This window comes from Macrobrachium rosenbergii, chromosome 41 (genome assembly GCF_040412425.1).
Source record: "Macrobrachium rosenbergii isolate ZJJX-2024 chromosome 41, ASM4041242v1, whole genome shotgun sequence".
Classification (NCBI taxonomy): domain Eukaryota; kingdom Metazoa; phylum Arthropoda; class Malacostraca; order Decapoda; family Palaemonidae; genus Macrobrachium; species Macrobrachium rosenbergii.
In genome coordinates, this window is record NC_089781.1 from 32115342 (window position 1) to 32139247 (window position 23906).

The 23906-nt window shown below is 42.1% G+C and overlaps 1 long non-coding RNA gene across 1 annotated transcript in view; it reads right to left on the reverse strand.

Moving 5' to 3' along the window:
* Window positions 1-906: 906 nt before the first annotated feature.
* The window catches only part of LOC136826784 (uncharacterized), a 24420-nt gene continuing 1420 nt past the window's right edge, over window positions 907-23906 (reverse strand). The window contains exons 2-4 of the long non-coding RNA XR_010849711.1: window positions 6068-6230; window positions 3181-3400; window positions 907-2460 (exon numbers count right to left, since the gene is read on the reverse strand). This is a non-coding gene — a long non-coding RNA (uncharacterized lncRNA). The remainder of the gene's footprint in view (window positions 2461-3180; window positions 3401-6067; window positions 6231-23906) is intronic.

Consider the following 23906-nt stretch of genomic DNA (forward strand, 5'->3'; position numbering starts at 1 on the left):
AAAATCGTTGGAATTATAACCAATGCAAAAATGTAATGACTTACACTTACTATGCATTGTTTAATACAAGCAGTTACAGGGAACATTAAAATGATTTCAATAAGGTTGAGAGAGAGAGAGAGAGAGAGAGAGAGAGAGAGAGAGAATTCATAACATCTAACCAAGGATTTTCATTTAATGATGGCAAGTTTAAAATATCCTTTGAGCTTTTACCATGTATCATCCCTGTATTTGTATTTGATCCCTTTGTGTTTATATGTATTTATGATGATAATGACAGCATGTAAAAAAATAAAGCACAGAAGAAAGGTAGTTGACAGAACAGCAAGCACTTGCCAGTCCAGGGCTACTGTACGATACAATTCGCATAAAGGCAGTTTAAGAGTTTTACCTAGTCAGATATATATACTGTACAGTAAATGGCAGGTGAACTAATAAAAAAAATGATTTTATACAGGGCGAAAAGTATGAAAATCTAACGAAATAAATGAAAGGCTCAGAGTGCAAGAAGCTTATAAAGATGCTGAGTATCAAATGACTTACTTTATTGGAACAAAGATGCAAGGGCAAAGCAAAAGAGTTGTTAATATGGGAAAATTTTACAGTTACAAGAACAGACGACTGTAAGCGGATGAAAATTAGTTTTTGTGAAGTCAGCTAAAATAGAATATAGAATTTAAGCCAAAGGCCAAGCGCTGGAACCCATGAGGTCATTCAGCGCTGAAAGGGTAATTGACACTAAGAAGGTCTGAAAGGTGTTACAGGAGGAAACCCTCGCAGTTGAATTACGAATGAACTGTTAGAGGGGGTGGTAAGTCGGATGGAAGAAAGAGATTATAAACGGAAGTGCAGTAAGAGGAATGAAAGAGGTTGCAGCTAGGGGCAGCAGAGACTTTGCAAAGAACCTTCAGTAATGCCTACAGTGCACCACTTGACTGCGGGGGGTGTCAAATCAGTCACACGTTTTGGTAACTTGTTTAGCGTACGGTACACAAGTAAAAAAAAATAATCACTTGAAAGCCAATTAGCTCATTTGGTGAAAACCACAATAACTATGGAAACTCAACTGTCAAAGATCAAAGTACAAGAATGAACTCCATCTACACTTCTCGATTTCTTCACTTACCAGGACACACTTAAAAATAACTTTAGTAACTTTCAGTCTCATTTCCATGACATTTAATTTTAGATGAATATATTAGAAGTGACATTTCCACTTTTTTCAATACATTTTCTATCAAATGACTGGTTCACATGCAAAAACAATCAATTATTTTAATATATAAAACACGTAACTTAATCAGCTTCCAAATGTGGAGCTTCAACGAATTATTAAGTTCCTATTAGGCTTGATTTTTAAGTTAAATCAGTTAGGCTTCTATCGGCTATTTAAGTTAAAATTGAAGAGTCACTCACAAGACCTTTATGCGGAGCTAGAAAATACACTAAAGTTAACTTGACTTGTGATACCTCTGTACGAGTAAAGAACCTTTGATTCTTAGCAAACGAAAATTTTAATTTTTTAAATTTAAAATCGGTTCAAGGCTCTGAAGATGAGACTTCAGTGTACATCAAGTAAACTAACTCTGGCTTACAGTAAATTTAGTTAGTCCTTTACCACCTTCAATCTAATCCTAATACTATGCAGTTGTAAACAGAAGTTGGCGAACAATGAAACTGTGGCTGGTAAGAGGGCTGACGGGAACAACAGCTAACATAAGACCATAATTCGTGTGAATTAAGTATTAGTGTCAAGGCTTTATAATATTTTTACCATATTGAAGCACTAAACAGACATTTCATTAATGCTTAAAGAATTTAATCTAACTGCACGCAGAGGAAAGATTGCATCACAGTGTTGAACAGTCCATCGTTTAAGATGAATTCTATGCTTTACATATAATAGATTTAAGCATTGTAAAATCTTTAAAATATCTTTTAATAAACTGCCGTGTGATGAGAATGGTCATGACAATTTTGTAAAGTTGGTAATATTCCTAAAATAAAAATAAACTCTGTTCAAAATTACATTTAGTATTGATAATTCTCATAAGTGAATTATTAAGTACGTGCTGATAAGTCTCTTAAGTGAATTATAATATTCAATTAATGTCTAATACTGTAATAAATTGGTAGGTATTTAGTGCTTCATTTGGTGTTTTGTACAATCAACCACAGGTATTTAGTGCTTCATTTGGTGTTTTGTACAATCAACCACAGGTATTTAGTGCTTCATTTGGTGTTTTGTACAATCAACCACACAATTCAAAACCTAAAATTTTCGCAAAGTAAATTATAAGTATGCAGTAGGTTTTCTACAGCAGATCTTCAATTTGACCTTATCAGGAACTCTTCATGACATTTAGTTCCCAATGTTTTGGTGAATACTCGTAATATATCTTCAAGTCGAGTGCAAGGGACGAAAAAGTATTTTATTTCCAGATAGGACTCATTTCAACCCTGTAAAAAAGAAAATCATTAACTTGACATTTATGCTATACTCTCATTTTGCATTTTATCATGTACTAATGAAATGTTTTCTTTATATTCTAAACTATAAAAAGATTAAGATGTAGCTTACACGATTTGATTGGGTGCAAATAAATTACATACAGCTGTACTAGACATTTTTATGACACTTTGGAAGGAACTTTTGACATTATTCGCAGAACACCTTATCAAATCAAACAATTATCTTTAACTAAACATAAATAGTCCAGTAACCTTTTGTATTAAAACTAATTCTATTCATTAACTAGCATCTTACATTGATCATGTCCAACCCTTCTAGTTACAAGCTAATTTAGCTGAAATTTCGAACTATGGTACTTGCACCTAATTCTCAAAGAGTACAGTAAAGTACCACTCGTTTTTATATTCCCTTTGAAACGTAAAAGTCCTATCTCGGATGGAAAAATATTTCATGCTATGTTAGTTTCCTCTAGCCAAAGGTTAAAAAAAATTCCTTGCTCTGTCTACTGATTAGTCTGTTTATAGTTTTTAAAATGAGACTTTTCATTCTGCTAAATAATTTATACAAAGTTCACCATTTCATTAAGATAGAAACTCTGCACATACCACACTAACCTAAAATATTTAGGGTTCTCCTGAAATCAAACTGGTTCCATGAGTTATCTTCTTTTATGGTATCTTACACGGTAACAATTTTCTTATTCTTACCTTGGAAATATTCCAGATACTGCACTCGGCTAGTTTATTATCATCTTCGTTATTTCCTATAAATGGTAGCCAGTTTATAGCCAGGCTGCTCTTGACTACAAAATTATGACCAGCCTGTTCTTAAAACAAATGACGACAAAGTACAATACAGTAACAGCAAATCTAGTTCTCCAAAAACTCCCAGTTCAAGCTTCATCTGAGGGACACATTCAAACAGTTCCTGAAACAGATTACTAAAGTTCAGCTTGGAGATTCCAAAAGAACTGGGTTTTACTGAAGATACTATTTGCACCTTTCCTCATTCTGTACCATCTGATAAAAAGGAGCGAGGCACGACAATCCTTGCTTTTACATCCAGTATGACTTACAAAAAGCACTGTATCCTATCCACTGGTTATACTGGACCGACTATCGGAAGTCTAATTTCCCTAACCAAAATTTAATTAAAACTTTGAAAGAGCATTGCTGATAACCTCTGATAGTCTATTTCATAGCCTTAATGCCTAATCAAACCCATCCTGTAGTATTTCGTGACTTGATTCAGGTTATCCATGAACATTCCAGTCTCCATACCCAAGATGTTGCAGTGTTATTCAGTTCACCAGTGACCTGAGCTAATTCCCTTTCCACAATCTTTCTTGTGATTTATAGTTAACATTTAACATTAATACTGATTCAATGTATACAGAATACTAACAAAATTTAATTATGTCAGAGCTTGTCTGTGTTGATGTGGATGGTAAGGTGGGAACCGTTCATATAATATGAGTGAATCCCTTTTTAATTTGACTTTGAAGTGATAGCTTCAAATACACCTGTATTAAATGAATCATATTTCACTGATTTTTCAAGGTTTCCGTAAGACAAAATTCAACACTTATAAAGGACAGTTAACCCCTACAACTTTTCTTGCACTTCGGAGCATTTAAGCAGTTTCAGTGGGGTACGTAATACAATACTGTAAACTTAACATATAAACTTGCCACAATTCTTGAACATTTACTTCCTATACTTGCTTTCCCGACTAATTAAAATTTATTAATATCTAGAAAGATTTAATTTACTTGGATATTCCAAGTTTATTCAGAGTATAATTTAAAAAAAAAAATTCATGTAAGGTTAATGTGGCTTGTGGGAATTCCATTCATGAAATTATATCCAGAAACTATGATTAAAATCAAATATACTCAAAGTAATTTGACCTTTAAAGACTACTTTTACAGATAAGCTTCATATAGTTATGAACGTGTCATGAAAGATGACTTCAATTAGACATTATACAAAGTAATTTGGTTTCAAAAGCCACCACCAGTAATTGTATAAACTTGAAAAACAATGAGGAAACCAAACAGAAATCATAATGGAAATTTAAGACAAGATAACATCTTTTAAAAGTCCTAAAGAACATTATTAAATTATCGTATTAACATATCTATTTTATCACTGGCTGCTTTTAAAAGCTTTTTCACGTTCAGATATCAATAAATGATTAACTAAAGGATCCATGATAAAAGCAATCTGACCTTTTAATACCATCAACAGTTGCAAACTGCAATAACACCAGGAACCACTGCTGAACAAAGATCAACTTCTGATCAAGAAAAACATCAGTTAGATATGGTGTGACTGAAAATACAAACTTTCAGGAGAGATCCATAGGAGGTAAAACCCCCAGAAATTGGTAAGACTTAGATTAGAAACATGCTCAAAATTAAAAAGTATCATGTATTACATAGGCCAGAAGCAAAGCTTTTATACAAGAGTCCAGAAAATGAAATGAACCAAGAGTGTTCCCAATTCACTTGTGGTCAAAATGTTTTAGGCTATTTGGCACCTTAACCCTCAGGTTGTGACTTGAAACACTGAAGGGATTTCTTGAATAGCTGCTGTCGAAATACGTGAGAATGAACTCTTAAACTGTTACATCTTTCAAACAAATTTCACTCTGTTGTGAAGGAATGATAACTTATCAAAACAAAATCAGAACTAGTTCCTAATGCCTGTAAGACGCGATTTTGTTGAAATTAGTGTAAATCATCGTCACTGGCAACTCGTCCTCTGAAGCCAAAATACATGTCACAAGAAGAAAAAACCAAAACAATGTAATGGAAAGCCTCTGCCACGATCATTCATCAGTACTTATCGTTACTTATCATCTCTTACATTTCTTTGTCTTCAGCCATACAAAGGCCAATTGCCTGTGTACTGTACTGCACTACTGCTGCTAAAGGGACTACTCCCCACCTATAAACAATTCGATAAATGTTTCACAAATATTTACAAAATAAGTTTGGAAGTTATGAGAAAGCGTCAACAAAGCTTAGTGTGAATAAATACATAGCATGAAAGCATCAATAAAGCTTAGTGTGAATAAATACATAGAAATAAAAGCAAGTAGAAGTACATTAAATAAATTTGGTAGATTAGGCCCTTGAAATCGTAAATCTATTTTCGTATATGTTGACTAAGGAAAGGGCGATAAATTTGATACAAATGAATTTGAAGCTAAGTTACTCAAAGTAAGATGGCGAAGGACTTTTAGTTTACGGGCCTAAATTAATTCATTTTTTAACTTATCAATCTGGTTACATTAGTTTACGGGCCTAAATTAATTCATTTTTTAACTTATCAATCTGCTTACATCAAAACTAACACAAAATGGGGCAAAACTCGAAAAATGCGGAACCAGTGATTGACATCACTGACAAATGTTTAAAAATAATTTCCACAAACATTTGGTTTCTTACAAATAGTTTTAAAACAAACTAAGTTAACTTCAGTAATAAATATCAGATGAACGTGACTTTTGTTGCGCCAGAGATATAGTAGTATCTTACGAACTTAAAAACCAAAATAAAATAAAAATAAAATTATTCTTGAAGCTGACACACAAGACGAGAATGAAATCTGGCGTGTAGGTGCAAATCCTTTGTTAGTGGGCAGGGAGGGACCAGGGACAGGCTCGCAGGATCCACGGTCGTGTCAAAGGATCCCTCGCCAGTCAGGCCCAAGTAGGAAGGGAAGGATCCTGGACACCACAGGCAATATAACTGCAAGAAAATAATAATAATAATAATAATAATAATAATAATAATAATAATAATAATAATAATAATAATAATAATAATAACAAAAGTTTACTATACTGTAAAATGTCTTGAAGATCACAGTCGATAAAGGCAAAACTTATGAAAGTGCTTTATGATCTTAATATTGCATATGGTAAGTGTCCCAGGAAAAATCCCACCACTATTTTGCAAAATAAATTTTCCTTAATTTGATGTTTAAATACATACCAATACCAAGTCTGCCAATTACAATTACATTTAGGAGTTCATGTATAGTCATGCTCAAATCTGAGGCGAAACGATTCTTTTTGCATCGAACAAAATCTCAGACTCAATGTAACGTTGCCAAGTAGTGTTAAACTTTTTTTATTTCCGATATCATACACGTCGACAAGTTTGCGAATTCACAGCTAACACTATTTTCCCTGTGGTTATATAAATATGATCCCTTTTATGCATTTGTATAATTCGTAACCTGTGTTATTTGAATTGATTTATTTTATGTTGCTTAGCTCAAAACACGGTGTGATAAGGGTAGCAGTGTCGTCAATGACAGCGTGCTTAACGGCCGTTTCACACCGGATGCGATGCTAAGTGCGCTACGCTATGCTACAGAGCCATGCTAGCTATACTTGCTACGCATGTTCACACCAAATGCTACAAATGTCTGCAAACAATTCATGCAAGTATGTCAGTATCTATTGTTAATCTGGTCATCTTTACTGCTATATTTAAAGTTAATTTATATATTAATCTATTAACTCATTTATATTCTTTGGACATTTGCTTCTCCCATTTGAAAGTGTTCCAATGTTTAATAATAATAATAATAATAATAATAATAATAATAATAATAATAATAATAATAATAATAATAATAATAATAATAATAAAACTTGTTAACCATCCACTACTGGAAATAAAATTTTATTTCATCTGCTGTGAGACCCAAGTGCTCATGCCCGAGGTGACTTATACTCGTCAGTTTTCTTTGAATGTTGAAGTTTTAGGCTGTGTTCAAACTGACTATATGTTGTGAAAAGATTTATAGGCCTAAAAATATATTCTTTAGCCTTCTGAGGCGTAGTCTCTGTTACTAAAGAACTTATTATTAGAAATCACCTATCCTTTGAAGAATAAAAGATGGCGATGATTTGAATTATAAGGAGAAGATGGCTATTATCATAATACCTACTTGTATTAATATCAAGTCTATGGCACCCTTGTTTTTTAACTGGATTAAAATATTATTTTCTTGAGAATTCCTGTCGCAAAAAAAATCAGTGCATGGGATTTTTTAATTTCAAACTCCTGCCGATTCTACGGGGTTTCACGGGATGGGGGAACATACTGACCAGGGCGCGTAATGAACGCGAATGTTATTGCCAAGTTTGTTCAAATGCTCGTACCGCTGCAGTATGCAACGTCATGTTTCGTCTAGTTGTTTGTTAGAGTGATTTGTTGTGAGTTTGGGGTCCTTAAGCCCAAGTAACTAGAAATAAGTTAACTTAATTGGCAGCCGCAAAGACAGGGAGCTGGGAGACTTGCGTCATTAATTTTCTCTCATTGTCCAGAGGATATCGTTGCGAACAGACGTGTTGTTTTGGGCTCCCAAAGGTTGGTGTAAAGTCTGGGACTGTGAGTGCTCTTATGTAGTTATAGCTTGAAATGAGAGTGATTGGATGAGAGCAGCTGTTTGGGCATTTGTGTGCTGCAGTGGCGTGGTATTGGTTATAATTAAATTTCAGTGGTTTCTTTGAGTTGAAGGCGGTCATGTAAAGCCCACGTGTATCGTATTGCGGGCACGGTAATTGTAAATTTGTTGTTGTGCTTTTGCTGAAGGTTTTGTGTGATTGTTGTGTAAGGGAGGTGATTGAGATGGTTTTATTTTTGTAAATAAATTGTAAAAACCTAGTATGTGTCTCATTTGTCCTTGCATGGGGGCTAAGTCACTATCGTAAATCGTGGGTTGATCGTTCAGACTATCGCACAATGTAGTGGTCCTTTGAACCAGACCATCCAAGTGCTAGTCCTCCGTGGAAGGTTAAGTGAGGCATTGTATTTAGAGTTTGGTGGTAGGGCACTCACAGTTGTCAGCCCATTTGCCTGAGAATGAGGGCATAGATATTGAAATTTATCATTGGCCCAGAGGCCTGATAGCTAGCCTAGAATCTAGCAAGCTTCCTTTCTGGAACAGAAGGTATAATTTAGCTGTTGTGTAAAAGCGAATAATGAGACTCATCCAAGGTGAGCGAGTACGCCAGAGTTAGCTAGAAGGATAGGGGGCTGTGTACTGCTTTAACTCTTTGGTGCGAGTAACGTGACGTAACGTAACTTAGGCTGGCGTCATTTCCTTCTAATCACTTTGTGTTGTTTGCTAAGTACACTCCTTTTTTTTTTTTTCACCTACAGATTAAAGTAAATAAGTAGTTACCCTCCCGCACATTCACAAAATGGCGGCCAGCAACGAAGCCCAAATGGAAGCCATCTTGGGCCTCCTAGATGACAGTCTGGTCTGTGCTCAATGGATACTTCTTGAGTCACATCATGTCATGATGTATCAGAACTTGCTGAACAGAATTCAAGCTGACAAACAGCAGTTGCGAACTTTGTATATATCTAACCTGAGTAAATTAGAAACATTAATGCATGATCAAGTGCAGCAGTCATTCAATCAAGCAGCGAGAATGACCACGCTACTTATGAGTTGAATTGGGACTCTTACACCAACAAACCAACCCACAACCTGACTGCCTAAATTGAAGGAATTGCCTCTGCCCATGTTCAAGGGAGAGGAATGAGTTCATTAATTTCCTAGAATTGTTTGACGTACATGTCCATAAACGCACAGACATTGACAATGTGGCAAAGTTCACGTGTCTGTTGGGATCACTGGATGGTGAGTCACTTATAGTGGTACAATCTCCAAGTGTAACGGCAGGAAATTATGAAGTAGCGTGGGAGTTGCTGAAACAATATTATGGGAACGCCCATCAGGCCTTGGTAATCTTGCATCGGCGGTTAGCTTGTGAGAGGGTGCAAAAGAGAGAGCGGATAGACATTGACTGCTAGTTTATTAAGGGAGCAGGCCACTTATAAAGCGGCGTGCGGATGTCAGTACAAAGACATACAATGATATATAGGTGACCCGAGGTCAGTTGTTCTCAATGTGAAACAGGACAGGTAAATACAGATAACGTGACAAATAAAATTAACAGATTAGACACAATAATGCTCTAATACATGTACAATACAAAAGGGCATTTACAAAACATGGTAAGTAAGGCGGGAAAACCCGTTGAGTGGGGACTTTACAATACTCCCCCCCCCCACAAGACGTAGGTAACGTCCGATTAAAGCAAGTATCTGCTGGGGTGCTGGAGAGTGCCGCGGCTCCGCGATATCAGCTGGGGTTGCGGTGCGTGCGGAAGCGATTGGCTGCCACGCTGCCTGGGTCTGGGGCCTTACGGGGGCGGCCTCGCGACTTTCTTGTGGGCGGGGTGGGCTGCGGTGGCGACATCTCCTGCGGCAGGCGTTGAGGGGTGTCGCCAACGTCCTCCTCCAACAGTGCGGGCTTGAGGCGGTCTATTGACACCCAGTCGTTCTTCCCGTGAATGGCCAGCTGGAATGCTTTGTTGTTTCTCTCCAGCACGAGGAAGGGGGCCCTGTAGGGCTTGGTTAAGGGCAGGCGGACGGCATCATTCCTGACGAAGACGTGGGTGATGGATGACAGACCGGGAGGCATGAAAGGCTTCGTCCTGGTGGTGTCACGGAGCCTCTGGACCATCAGGTTGTGGTGATCCCCCGTATTGAGTTCGACCGGGACCACGAGAGACTCCCCGTAGACTTTTTCTGCTGCGGACGGGTCACCGTCCTCGGCCCGAGGAGGACCCAGGGCAGCTGGTACTTCCAATTCTCGGTGGTGCAGCGGACCATGAGGGATGCCTTCAGGGACCTGTGGAACCTTTCCACCAATCCGCTGGCCGCGGGGTTGTAGGCGGTGGTGCTGTGGTGAGTGGTCCCCAGCAGGAGTGCCAGGGCGGTCTACAGCAGGGACAGGAAGGCTGGGCCCCTGTCTGTTGTTATATGGTCCGGGACACCGAACCGGCTGATCCAGCTGGAGAGAAGGGCCTCGGCGGATGCACTGGTGGTGGCTTCTTCCATGGCCATCGCTTCGGGCCACCTGGTGGAGCGGTCGATGACTGTCAGGAGATACCTGGCCCAACGTGATGGGGGAAGGGGGCCTACCACGTCGACATGGAAGTGTCCGAAGCGCCTCCCTAGCTGGGGGAAGTCGCCCACCCCCGACTCATTGTGGCGCCCTACTTTGCTGGTCTGGCACTGGATGCACTGCCTCGCCCAGGTCGTCGCGTCCTTCCGTATGCCATGCCAGACAAACTTCTCTGCCAGCAGCTTGGCCGTTGTCCTGCCGGAGGGGTGGGACAGCCCGTGGATGATGTCGAAAACCAGACGGTGGCTGGAGGTGGGTACCAGCAGGCGGGGGTGCCCGGTGCTTACGTCGCTCAGCAGTGATGGCACCCCAGGGGCAAGGGGCACATCCTTCCACTTGAGCAACGTGATGGTGGTGCGGTAGGCTGGAACCTCTGGGTCGGTGGCCTGCTCCTGGGCGAGGTCCTTGTAGTCGATCCCGAGCTGCACTACGTTGAGTTCGATCCTTGAGAGGGCATCTACTACAGGGTTCTTCCTGCCGGGGAGGTACTTGATGGTGCAGGTGAACTCCGCGATGGCCGCGAGATGCCGCTGCTGCCTGGAGGACCATGCATCCCCCTGCTTTGTGAAGGCGTGGACCAGCGGCTGGTGGTCCGTCCAAATTGTGAAGGGCTTGCCCTCCAGGAGGAACTTTAAGTGGCGTACCCCCCAGTACACTGCACAGAGTTCTCTGTCAAAGGTGCTGTAGTGGGACTCGGTGGGGCTGAACTTCCTGCTGAAGAAGGCAATGGGCTGGGGGGCTCCAGCGACGACCTGCTCCAGGATGGCCCCACAGGCGACATTGCTGGCGTCCATCGTCAGCTGGAGGGGGGTGTGCGTTGGGGTCCCGGTGGGCCAAGGCGGTTGCCTTGGTGAGGGCGTCCTTTGTCAGGGAGAAGGCCCGCTGCTGGTCGGAGCCTCACACTAAGGTCTTCGGATGGCCCTTCAGGATCTCCATCAGAGGGGCCATGGTGTGTGCAACTCCGGGGATGAACCGCCTGTAGTAGTTGACCATCCCGAGGAATTCCTGTACGGCCCTGACGGAGGTAGGGGTGGGGAACCTGGCAACGGCTGCGACCTTCAATGCGAGTGGACGGATGCTTCCCGGGGATATCTTGTGGCCCAGGAAGTCACTCTTTCGATGCCGAAGGTGCATTTTTCGAACCTGACGACGAGGCCATTCTCCTGCAGGTGCTGCAGGACCTTCCGGATGTGCCGCAGGTGTTCTTTGTGGGATCTGGAAAAAATTAATATGTCATCCACATAACAGACACAGAAGTTCAGGTCCCCCAGGATGCTGTCCATCAATCTCTGGAAGGTCGCCCCCTCATTCCTCAGGCCAAAGGGGGAGAAGGCGAAGACGTAGGACCCAAAGGGCGTGATGATGGTGGTTTTGGGGATGTCCTCTGGAGCTACTGGTCCCTGGAAGTAAGATTTTAAAAGATCCAATTTAGAAAATATTTTGGCCCCGTGGAAGGAGGCCGTGAGGTCTTGCATGTTTGGGAGAGGGTATTGATCTGGTTCTGTGCTGAGGTTGAGCTGTCTGTAGTCGCCGCAAGGTCTCCAGGAGCTGTCTGGTTTCTGCACCATGTGGAGGGGGGAGGCCCACGAGCTGGAGGCCTTCCTGCACATGCCCATACGCTCCATCTCAGCGAAAGTGTCCTTGGCCTCCTGAAGGCGCCGAGGGGGATGCCTCTGGAACTTTGCGTGCGTCGGGGGCCCCTTTGTTTTGGTGTGGTGGTAAACTCCGTTTTTGGCAGGGGCCCCAGGCACCTGATGCAGCTCGGGCTTGAATACCTCGGGGAACTCCTTCAGAAGTGGGGTGTACTGGTGTGGGGCGACGGAACAGACTGCGGGCGCGCTGGGGCCCGTCGCCAGGGGAAGGGACTGGCAGGATTCGGTGTCCAGCAGGCACTTGCGGCCGACGTTCACTGCTAGACCAAAGTGGGCCAGGAAGTCCACACCCAGGAGTGGGGTCCTTGCGTCCGCAACGATGAAACTCCACTTGTACCTCCGGCCAAGGATGGAGACCGACAGGAGCTTGGTGCTGTAGGAGAGGATGGGGACCCGTTGGCAGCTGTCAGGGAGGCAGCCCAGTCTGACGGGCATTTGCGGTCCTCTCTGGATGGCGGGAACACTGAGCATACGGCCCCAGTGTCGATCAGCATCATCCTACCGGAGATGGGGTCACGGACGTAAAAACCTACTGGTGCTGGGCTCCTGGGTGCTTCTGCTGCCATGGTGGCCTGTGGCCACCGCCGCCCCCGTCTTTTGGATGGGCGAAAGGGAGGGGGGCTCACAGTTCCGGGCGTCCTTGCTGTACCGCCGGTGGTAGTGGCAAGGCCCCGGCAATTGCTTCTTCTGGTGATGGGTTGGCCGCCTCCTGACGACTGCGTTTATCTCCTCTTCTGCGGTTTCCTCCGGTTGGAGGGAGTTGATGGGGTGTGTGGGCGTGGATGCCTGCTTCGCTGCCCTCGTGAGTCAGTCAGCTGCTGTGCCATTTTAATCAGGTCCTCAAGGGGCAGGGTGTAAGGCTCCAGGATCTGGGTCCAAATCTCTGGGAGTACCTGATGGAGGAAGATCTCCCTAGTCAGGCATATCTCCACGTGCCTGCCACTGCCGTCCGTCCCGGGCAGGATGATTAGGTCCTGGATGACGTTCCATGTCTTCAGGAGGTTCTGGTCGTGCTGGGGGTTGTTGGCGAGGTCGAGGGCGCGGGTGGCTTTCTCAGAGATCGGCAGGGAGCAGGTCTTGACGAAGTAGGCCTTCAGCTTTTGGTAGGTGGCAGGACTTGCGGCAGACACCCACGAGGCGATCTTCCTGTAAACCTCCTCCCGGAGGGCATTGATTACGATGTTTGCCTGCAGCACTTCGTCGGTCAGTCCTGCCAACCTGAACTGCCCCTCAACCCTGTAGAGCCATGATGATGACAGGTTGTGTGTGAACGGCGACAGCTTTATGGCGAGGGCAGACCTTGGTTGGTCCGTCGGGAAGGGCAGCGCGCGAGGAGAGGGTACCAGCGTGGAGGAGCGCGCGAGCCTTGGTGTGGGGGAGGGCGTGAGTGGGTTTTGTGTGAGGGAGATATCAGACTCTGCGAAGTTCACGGTTATTTGTATGTGGGAGGGAATGTCTGTGTCCATGGTAGCCTCTGCACTCTCACTCGGAGTGTGAGTTACACTTGCGTTAATACACGCTTGGGAGTGTGCCGTGTGGGTCCGCTAATGACGCCGGTGATCTGCCGACAAGGGTCGGTACGCCCGAACGCTTTGTTAAAGTGCCGCAGTTAGTCCATTAAGGGTGTGGGGTAGTTCATCGGGCCAAGACTAAGCCGCCGTTTGGGTCCGTATGGCTCCGGGAACCACTCCAGGGTCACCACTGTGAGAAGGTGCAAAAGAGAGGGCAGGTAGACATTGACTGCTAGTTTATTAGCCCTTAAGGGACGGCATAATTTATCAATATGCAGCACCCCAGACCGGGGAAACTTTGAGATCGGCAAAAAAAAAAAAAAAAATCACATCAGTGGAAAGAGAATGACACGTACATTCACACTATAAATAAAAAAAAATTCAACAAAATTTTTCCTACCTTCCGAGAGAAGTTGAAAATGACTATTTACAACCCCTTGTGGGGCCTCATTTACAATACAATCGTAAATTTTACCAACTTATATATGTTTTTTCTAATAAGTAAGTTTTTTGGATTTTTAAAAATTATTATTACTGCTCACACAATATCAAAACAGATAAGAAATAAAATCAGTAACAAATTTTTTGCATATTTGTTGTAAAATATTCACGTAAGTTTACAAGAAGGAAGATTCAGTAACTTTTTTTTACTTTTACATATTTTTTCTAATACTACTTTGCAAAATTACATTTACAACCGACATACTATCGTAAAAGACAAAAACAAAAAACAACAGCAACCCCTTTGTATATTTACAAGCAAATTTACAAAAAGACTCTTGAGAGAGAGAGATGTAGTACCTTCCCCCTTGAAGTCACAAGCATTACTGATACTGGCCTAACTCTCACGTCTGTATAAAAGTTGCCATTAGTGAATTTATAGCATATAGAAGTATTGGCACCTCTGTTTCGAATCATTATTACCATAACAGTGGTGCGTAATTCTGCTTCACACTGAAGCGTAATCCGTCCACCTCCCCAAACCTGTTTTACTTCACACTGAAGCTCAATCCGTCCACTAAGGGTTAAGGGAGCAGGCTGCTTATAAAGCAGTGTGCGGACGTCAGTACAAAGACATGCAACGACATACAGGTGACCCAAGGTCAATTGTCCTCAATGTGAAACAGGGCAGGTAAATACAGATAACGTGAAAAATAAAATTAACAGATTAGACACAATAATGCTCCGACACATGTACAATACAAAAGGGAACAAATGAGTAAGTAATAAATGCACATTTACATAAATGAAACATGGCTAGGTAGCCCGACCTAAAGTCACGGGAAAGGCACCGTAGAAAGCGGGAGGTTCGCTAGAGAAAACCCATTGAGTGGGGACTTTACAAGCTGATCTTTTTGTGCCAAAATGTAATTATAAGGAATTAAAAGCTTTCAGTATTGAATTGACCGTACTGATCGAGCAAATCAAGAGACTGAGTGGGTCTGCATTAGACCAAGAAATGCTAGTGAGCCTAATTTGTCAAAAATTGTCTCAGCGGCGAGTTTATCAAGAATTCGTTGCGTATTTGCGAAAGTGTGAATTTGATCTAAATGAATTGTTCACTGTGCTTGATTTCCTTATTTGTAGCATGGAAGACGATGCCCTTCAGAGGGGGAAATCTTGATAACAAAAGTCAGAACCCCATGTTAGACTTAAACACTTCACGTAACAAGTATGTCCGTTTTGTAATGGAAATCATTCCCCCTTTAATTTTATTAACTATCCTAATGCAGCCGTGAAGAAATGACAACTAGTCATATCGCAACGTTGTTTTAATTGTTTTGCTAAACGCCATAGCAGTAAGACTTGTAGCAGTAAAGTAAATTGTAAACTGTGTAACGCCGGACACCACAGTCTTATTTATGAAGGTCGTAGCAGTGATACGAAGCACGGCACGAGTTCGTCCAGCCAACCTACCCCCAGACGGTTGCCATCTCATGTATTGACACAACCAGTAACTAGCCTAATCGAGGGCAAGAATGCCTGGGGAATAGAACTAACGTAAATTCGAGGCACCCAGTCAAATAAAAAAATGAGAAACAGTGTAAATGCCAAAACTGTAAAGAATCAGCCTTCAGCCGAGTTGTCAGTAACCTTGTTGCCTACCACTACAGCAACTTTTGTACTTGAAAGAGGTACCTCATACAGCATGCATGTTTTTAGATACTGGCAGTCAACACAGCTTTATTTCTAGTTGGCTGGCATGCAAACTGAAGCTACCTGTCATCAAGCACATGACATTGAACACTGCACCATTTGGGTCTCAAGTAGTAAAGGGAGAGTTTGATGTAGTTGCGTGTCGTATACATCTGGGAGCGATGGTGGTCCACACCAAGTTAGTAGTACACAATAATGCGAACACTCTGATCTACAACATCGGACTCGTTGACGTAAAGAATCATTTGCAAGAGAAGGGATGAGAAATGGCCGATGTTGAAATTAAAGGGGATGTGTTGAAGAATGTAAACTTGTTGACTGGGGAAGATTATTTTAATTATTTTGTAACTGGTATGGATAAAATTGACGAGATAGTGTTTTTGTCCCACATAATGGGATCACATCTTATGGGAGGGTACCTCAGTGGGCTTTGCAGGGAGTAAACGTAGCTAAAGCTCGTAACTTGAGGATATGTAGAATTGTAGAATCTGAACCTGATGTAGACGTCTGGTGGAGGTTGGACACGATAGGACTCGTGTCACATGAAGAGTTCACGACCCCAGAATGTGCTGCCGTTGACAAAGTTACCGAAAGTATACAGAAAACCAAGCAAGGTTACCAAGTTAGTCTGCCTTTCCGTGGGTCAGACAGACTGAATAACAACTATAACATAGCCCTCGCCCAATTGCATTAGTTAGAGCGACATTTTGCAAAAGATGAGAGTTACCATAGGGATTATGAAAAAGTCCTTCAGAATTAGTTAGAAGCTGGCTTCATAGAGGAAGTCCACAGCACAAAGGTAGAGGGCTATTATAGCCACCATTTTGGCGTTAAAAAGGAGAGTCTTACGACACCTCTCCGCATAGTTTTCAACGCATCCTCCAAGGCTAAGGGTGAACTTTCGCTTAACGATTGTTTGTATTCAGGGCCAAAAATGGTCGAGCTATTGTACAATTTGTTGATCTGTTTCAGAGAGAAGTCGTACGCTCTCACCTTAGATATCTCCAAAGCTTTCTACAGAGTAGGGCCTAATCTTAGACCCCTCGAGATGTAAAATATGCATGTTTTTTTGTGGAAAAAGGTAAATGGGCAGATTGTAACATATGAATTCAAAGTAGTTGTTTTTGGGGTCACAACGAGTCCTTATCTACTGCAACAGGTCCTTAGAACCCATTTAGAAGAGAGGGGAAGAGAAGAATTAATTAGATCCTTTTACATAGACAATTTTTTGGGTACCTATATAACCTTGGAGGAGATGGAGAAGAACTATGCCAAAATAAAAACCTTGCTAGACAAAGCTAACATGCCACTGACTGGGTGGGCAAGTAACACTGCAGAACTTGATAGGATTTGAGGGAATGAGCCAGAACAGATATCCATTCTAGGGATACGTTGGAATAGAAGGGAAGATTTGTTAAGTCTAGAACCTTGCAGGGGATTAGAGTTGGGAGGGAAGCAGCAGCTCACGAAACATCGAGTACTGTCCTTGCCAGTGTCTAACTTTGATCCTCTGGGGTTGGTTAGTCCTGTGTCTGTGAAAGGTAAGATATTTTTGCAAGACTTGTGGAAAGATAAAGTAGGTTGGGATGACGTATTGAGTAAAAGCAACCAGGAGAAAGCTAAGAAGATATTGAAACAGTACAGATCAATTCATGAGCTAAAGTTTAAATGGGGAATCAAAGTGGGGAATTGTGAGCTGCATGTGTTTACTGATGCCTCTAGCAAGGCATATGGAGCTGTAACATACATACAAAAAGAAGGGGAAAGTAACATCTTGACATCTAAAATGAGGGTAACTCCTAGGAAGCAGGCTAAATTAACTATTCCCAAACTAGAATTGCTAGCCTTGACTTTGCTGTTCAGGTTAGGCAAGCATTTAAGCAGATTGTTAGACATTCAGAATGTGACTTGTGTGGACAGACAGCAAAGTTGGCATGGCCTGGGTAGACAGCAGGGAGGGAAATAAGAATTCATTCATTTTGGATAGGGTTGGGGAAATTAACTCTATTTGGCAGGAATGTGGATTTAGTCTCCAGTATGTCCCCACCAATTGCAACCCAGTGGACATCTTGTCCCGGGGGGCGAGCTCTGAGGAATTGGAATGGGGTCGCCTTTGGAAGAAAGGCCCTGACTATCTACGCCAGCCTGGAGATCTAGTGCCACCTGTAAGCAAAGCTGCTATAACTGAAATAAGCAACATCTCCGTAACTGCCGCCCTTAGAGAATTGTGTGAAGAAGGAAGCCTTTCTGAACCTGCTGAACTCTGGAACCTAGAGGGAAGTAGGGTGGATTTCATGTTTATGATGAGAGTAATGCAATATGTATTAAATTTCCTGCATAGTAGCACTGATCCATTTTTGAAATTAGTTTACCTTGAGCAAAGGCACCATTTCCCAACCGTGTGTGATCGCTTGCAAAATGGTGTGCATGTGCCTAAACACAAGATAACTTTACCAGCCAGTTGAATTTAACTGAGAGACAGTATCATTTACTCTACTAATCGATTGTTGAACAATGAGTCATGTAAAAGCCAGCTGGTGTTATTGCCCCATAAAGGAAGACTAGCTGCACTTTATCTAGAGCACATTCATGTAACACACATGCACTGTGGTGTAAATATACTAATGACCCTTTACTGGAAGGAATGTTGGATGCCAAGTTTGAGATCATTGGCCAAGGGCATAGTAGGAAGGAGCAGAGCTTGTAATATCGCCTTCAAGCCTCTTCTACAACAACCGCCGCCTCCTCCACTCCCAGCCGACCGAGTTCGACTTCTCGCCCATTTGAGAAAGTGGGAGTAGACCACACGGGCCCTTTGAAGGTTACAGTGGGGGGTAGGACATCTTCTCATCATCACCTGTCTGGCCAGCCGTGCAGTATACATTGACTACTGCAGCAGGCTGGACGCAGACACCTTTGTGCTATTACTTCGAAGATTCACTGCAACCCACAGCGCTCCATCAAGGATATACAGTGACAATGCCATGGTGTTCAGAGCAGCCAGCATGTTCCTGCGTGAGGTATACGAGGAGAATGTCACTCAATTCCTGCGAGAATGCGGGATTCGATGGACATTTCAGACCCTGCGATCTCCCTGGAAGGGGGGTTTCTTTGAGAGGATGATGGGAGTAGTCAAGAGGACCCTCGCCATGACGTTGCAATGTGCTATCTTCTCAGAGGAGCAGCTGAGGATCGTCATCAAGGAAGCCGAGGTGGTGATTAATAACAGACTGCTGATGTGCGCCAGTGACACCAGGGAAAATGATGTTCTGACACCTTCCCATCTCATCCGGGGCGATGTGATTCACCTGCTGCCCCCTGTAGTGCCTCACGAAGAAATGTATGCCACATTAACCACCCAATGGCTTCGTCACAAATACTTCTGTCTAGCAGAGACTCTGGAGTGGTTCAAGACCCTCTGGAGGGAAGGGTATTTGAAGTCTCTTCAAGAGAGACACGATTGTAAAGAAGGAACGCCAACTCCGCTGCACGTTGTAGACATTGTGCTGGTATAGGCCCACAACAGCAAGAGAAGTCAGTGGACCTTGGGACGAATAGTGGAGATTTATCCTGGTGAGAAAGGGGTGATACATTCTGTGAAAGTTCTATTTGAAGGAGAAGAGCACTTGAGATTGGTCGAACACCTCATGCCTCTCGAGCTGAGTGAGCATGAGGCCGATGAATAAGAAGGTACTGGAATGCAGGTAAGAGAGCAGTGATGATAGTGATAATGACAGTGAGATGGGTAACATCAAGCACCAGACTGATAAGACTCGAGATCGCTGATCGAGAGGTAGCTAGTGACAGGGATGAAAGTGATGATAGGCAGGATCAGAGTGAAGTGTTGGAACAGACTGCATCTAGGCCGAGAAGAAGAGCTGTTACTGAGCAGAGAGTGAGAATGTCAGAGTGGATTCGAGATGGAAATGTGTAATAATTGGCATTGTAGCCAGAGGCGAACTGTAAAGTGTCGAAGTTGGGAAAGGACTTGACTGAGTAGGGTCGTAGGTGCGTGTGCCTCAGTATGCAACAGGAGTGGTTACTAGGGGCATCCACAGTAGTGTAAGGAAAGTGATTATCCGATTGTACCTCAACGTCACCCAGAGGAACGAGAGACGATTCCTCTCAAGACTCAGCAGGAGCAATTGTGAGTTCGTAGGAACCAGAATGAAGCGTGCGAAGCTGCACAAACAACGACCTGTGCGCTGCTAGTCAGAGCGATAAATCTCTTAATTGTAAGACAGATGACAAAATATGAAGGTCGAGTGGTAAACAATGTATTGAATATGATAGCTGCGAATCTTGCCATTGCATGAGGTGCAATAGGCCACTGAGTTGCTATACTCATTTGAACTTGCAGGTATTAAATCACTGATTACTACTGATACTCGTATAGCTATTTATGTTGATGCTTTTTCATGTCGACAGTGCTTTGATGAGAGCATTGCCTTGTGTTAATTGCATTGAGTCATGTACATGTATGTAATCTCCTTATTGCCAAGTTTACCTTCATTGGTCGACTTGGGAATGATTCCTTATTGTTGCAATTTAGTCGGTTTTGTAGCAAAATTACACGTTCTATCGATTACTACTTGGATTACTTGCAGCTGAGTGAAATGATTTCGGTGTTCCATTGATTTATATTGCTAGGGACACCCATTGTGTCCATAATTGCTGTTGCTATGCACATGTCTATTATTAAATTCTTCTTTGATTGCAGATATTGAATTTCATTTGAGTGATCACTCTACGTGTCATTGTACTGTGGTTGAGAGCCGACCTCGTCTAGTTGCGCTGTGGACGAGTTCGGGCCGCGACTAATTCTGGCGGATGGTCAGCTTAAAGTTTGCTTGACTAGTACGTTCCACCTGAATCTTCCTACCTTTTTTTGGGGTGGAGAATGTCACGAAAAAAATTCAGTGTACAGAATTTTCTCGCTTCAAACTCCTGCCGATTCCACAGGGTTTCACGGGATGGGGGAACATACTGGCCAGGCCACGTAATGAACACGAATGTTATTGCAAATTTTGTTCAAATGCACTTACCGCTGCAGTATGCAACGTCATGTTTCATCTGGTTGTTTGAGTGATTTGTTGCGAGTTTGGGGTCCTTAAGCCCGAGTAACTAGAAATAAGTTAACTTAGTTGGCAGCCGCAAAGACAGGGAGCTGGGAGACTCGTGCCATTAATTTGCTCTCATTGTCCAGAAGATCTCGTTGTGAACAGACATGTTTTTTGGGGTTTCCAAAGGTTGGTGTAAAGTCTGGGGCTGTGAGTGCTCTTACGTAGTTACAGCTTGAAACTGAGTGTGATTGGATGAGGGCAGCTGTTTGGGCGTTTGTGTGCTGCGGTGGCATGGTATTGGTTATAATTAAATTTCAGTGGTTTGAGTTGAAGGTGGTCGTGTATTGCCCACGTGTATCGTATTGCGGGCACGGTAATTGTAAATTCGCTGTCGTGCTTTTGCTGAAGGTTTTGTGTGATTGTTGTGTAAGGGTGGTGATTGAGATGGTTTTATTTTTGTAAATAAATTGTAAAAACCTGGTAAGTGTTTTATTTGTCCTTGCATGGGGGCTAAGTCACTATCGTATATCGTGGGTTGATCGTGCAGACTATCGCACAACGAAAAAATCAGTGCATGTCGAGGAAACTCCCGACAATCCCTTTGCCCCCATTTGGTGTGTATAAATGTCTCATTCATAAGGTTAACTTCGATTTGTGAAAATGTGCAGATAACTTCATATGCATTCTGGACAGAAATTGTTAATAAAGAGATGTGAATGCTACGTGGGATGTATTTATGTTAAGTAAAGAAACCTAACAACCTAGGCCTTGGAACAAAATCTTGCCTTTAACAAAGAATAACTGCGTAGGCCAATAGTTGCTAATAGGCAATAATTTTTGAAGTTGTTAACAAATATAACAAATAATTTTATTTTTATGAAATCCAAATATTCCTCTAAAAAAATGTTTTCAAGATAATTTCATTGCCACTATTCATTATAGACCTATGTTCCAGTTGGTTCACGTTGCAGCCACTCTAATGGTTGTGTCACACAGGTTCCGCCCACCAGTTGATATCGGTGGATGCATTCTAGCTACAGTAATACTTTCCTATTTACTTATTTGCATTTTTTTTAGCGTTGTGACGCAAAAACAATCAAATAAGCATATTTCAAAATTTATCGTTCTGTTGCAATCAATATTAATGTGGAAAATTTTTTCGTTTTTTTTTATTATTTTAACATTTGAACTTGGGTTTGGTGATGACTTTTTTTTGTCGAACGCATCGGCAATGAGTGAACGAAAGTTTTGAAAATGTTTAACTGTTTTTCCTAAATTTGACTACACGAGATATTCTCTTACAGTTTTGAAATATATGACGGATTTCACTCTTATGAAACATATAATCGCCTTACTGCATGAAATAATCGCGTTTTCACACTGAAATATGAGAAAAATATGGAGCATGTTAGTTGCCACTTCGTGAATTTTGAACGAAATCCTACGCAATCATGTCATATCACTTAGAAGCATAGCTGTATCTATTTCTAAATCCAAGGCTATTTGTACTCTGTTCACAACTACAACTCCACCAACAAGTAACATTTAAATAATGAATCTCTAAATTCATAATACTCCTGAAAATTACTTCTATCAAAGTCATTTTACAAATTTTATGCAAACTAAAAACCAACCCTTTTATTTCTAATCCACTTATTTTTTCGTTCCTAACATACTTTACCTTGGGTTTCAATCATGTTAATTCAGGCTTTCCTAATGATTTATTAAAGCCAAAAATACAAGAACACTAAAGCTGCAACACAGTATTATGCAATTAATTATGGGAAGACCAAATAAGAGGAACTGACCTGGTATGGTATAGTACACTGAACTAATGTTAAAAGTACATAGCCAAAATATATTGCCAAACTATTACACTATGTACAAGTTGGAGCATAAGCCATTTAATTCAGAAATTCCACTTAACAGTCCTAACCTTGCATCCCATCATGAGGGTAAGTACAGTGCTCAGGTCAAATTTCGTTGTTCACTTGCAGGTCACACTTTAATGCAGTATGACACCCACACAGCATCTACAGTTCTCTCCGAAAAAAAGTACGCAATTAGTTAAAAGGTTTTGCTATCACTTAACACTTGCAAGTAACAGAGGGCTGTACAAACTTAAGTATACCTTAGTTTAACCAGACCACTGAGCTGATTAACAGCTCTCTTAGGGCTGGCCTGAAGGATTAGATTTATTTTACGTGGCTGAGAACCAATTGGTTACCTAGCAACAGGACCTATAGCTTATTATGGAATCCGAACCACATTATAGCGATTAATGAATTTCTATCACCAGAAATAAATTCCTCTTATTCTTCATTGGCTGGTCAGCAGATCTAAGTAATAGATACACGGCAGGTATTTAGCAAGAAATGGCAGTTACTTATAGTATTTTGGTTGCTTATTTACAATCCAACGTTATTTTTGGGGGGTCGGCTGTACTTAACCTGTAGTTAACCCCTGAAGTCCACCCAACAAGGGGTTTCCATACGCGATCTTCGCAAGACAGGGCATGGCTATGTCTGTTTCGAACAGTTCATATCCCGTCCGGCAAGTGCAATAACTTGTTAACGTATGGGTACCGCGCCCCCCAGGCCAGTACTAAACACGGCGAAGGAACATTCCATTTGGCCAACAACAAACAAATGCACCGCCATTGTCATAAGCCATAAAAGTGTAGAAAAAACCAGTTTCCAAGTTATTGCACTTGCCGGACGGGATATGAACCGTTCGAAACAGACGTACCCGTGCTCTGTCTTGTGAAGATCGCGTTTGGAAACCCCTTGTTGGATGGACTTCAGGGGTTAATTACAGGTTAATTACTGCCGACCCCCCAAAAATAACTTTAAATTGTAAATAAGCAACCACAATACTATAAGAAACTGCCATTTCTCGTTAAATACCCGCCGTGTATCTATTACTTAGAAATACTGGCCGGTCAGAGATTCGAACTCGCGGCCACCAAAGTCCTAGCTGAGAATGGAAGCCACCCACCCAGTGAGGAACTAGAAGGCTGTACAATCAAGTTACCATAACATACC